At 36.9% G+C, this 1,584-nt stretch overlaps 1 protein-coding gene across 3 annotated transcripts in view; it reads right to left on the bottom strand.

Annotated features, from left to right (window-relative positions):
- LOC136846823 (LIRP-like) overlaps positions 1-1,584 on the bottom strand; it is a 48,045-nt gene that overhangs the window by 45,687 nt on the left and 774 nt on the right. The window lies entirely within an intron of this gene.

Here is a 1,584-nt window from a genome sequence, read left to right as displayed (position 1 = left end):
CTCACAGATTTAATTTTTCCCCTCAGGTTTAAAATTCTATTTTTGACTTTTCAGGGTAATACTAACCCTGGTATGAGTAATCATTATCCTTTTTTTTTTTTAAGTCTGAAGAATGTTCACCAGTTCATTTAAGAACTGTTGAAAATCCCCCTTTCTGTAAAGGGTTATTTGTGGTTTTATAACAAAATACAATGTGTATCAGCTGTCAATCTGTTCCATTGAAAGTGGAATTTCCTAAATGAAGAGAAACACTATAGTACTGATGAACATGCGATGGCCCCTAAATATTTGTGCATTTTTATTGCAACTGACAGTACTCAATTTTACTTAACTCATGTATCAATTTTCATGTGTATGTTTTGTGTGTGTTGCTTTTAAATTGGGTTTATTTTTAGACTCCTATGATAGAAAAAGATTTTCCAAAGGCCAGGCAATAATGATGTTCATCACTGCTGCGGTGTTTATATTCGCAGAGTACGGTATATACTTAGAGAATGTGTCACTCTAGTTGACCAGCTTCCAGTGAGAAAGCTTTTGCGTGTGCATTCAGTGGGAATACATGCTTCTGAGAAGTATACCACAGATGAAGTAAATGTTTCTGAGAAGTATACGACAGATGAAGTAAATGCTTCTGAGAAGTATACCATAGACACCAAAACATCCAAAGAACTTTGCAAATCTCAAAAACCATACTTATGGGTGAGTTCAAGCACAATAACTTGGGGCTATTGAGCATGGAATATCATCCCTTTTATGGTTTTGACATTTATGCCTCCTCAACTGTTGACGTACGATAGTTGGGGTGCTCAACATTCCCTTTTCCTATCATATATAGGCTATAACTGATACCAACTAAAAAGGACAAAGTTAAGAAACACTACCTGGATAAAAAATGTTTCATCAAGTATAAAATGAAAGGTATAAACTGCTCAAAGGTACTTGTAGGCTATATAAAAGGCAGCGCAAGTAGTGTAAAGTGTGGCATATCAGAAGTGATACAGAGGGAGAAATGATGGCATGACTAGAATTCTTTTTACCTTAGTCTACTTATGGTCACATGAATGGCCTTTCAGGCACCAGTGCTAGTCTTTATAAAAAAAAAAAGCAATTCTTGAGCCTTAAGAATTTGGGGGTAAAAAGCATTAACCTGAATCATATTTCCTAAGCACTTTGGAAGCGGAATAAATGACAAATTCCTCTTATCTATCCCATGACCTGGAGACCAGAATGATGGAGCTCACTTTGCATTGCAGAACTGGAGCCTATAACATAAAAAGCTGTATCCAAAAACTATTTTCTACAATTATCACCAGAAACTAAGGAGCACATTGGATCCAAATCCAAATCTCACCCTTCATTATGAGCAAATGAATAGGACTTCGCATAAATAGGAAAGGAATTTTAGTCAGTCTCTCTGGGTAATTCTACAGGTGTGTCTCATGAGAGATTCAGGATTCAGAACATCAACAGTAAAGGGCAGGAAATGAATACAAAACTTGGCTCCCAGCCCCAAGGCTTTAACTCAGGTGAGTCGTCTGCTGAAATCCTGGAGGGTCTGGGAAAAGCTCAGTGGATAAGTTGAAA

Source organism: Macrobrachium rosenbergii, chromosome 15 (assembly GCF_040412425.1).
Source record: "Macrobrachium rosenbergii isolate ZJJX-2024 chromosome 15, ASM4041242v1, whole genome shotgun sequence".
Taxonomy (NCBI): Eukaryota; Metazoa; Arthropoda; class Malacostraca; order Decapoda; family Palaemonidae; genus Macrobrachium; species Macrobrachium rosenbergii.
The sequence above is the reverse complement of the archived record's forward strand: the minus strand, read 5'-3'. Positions and strand labels throughout refer to the sequence as shown.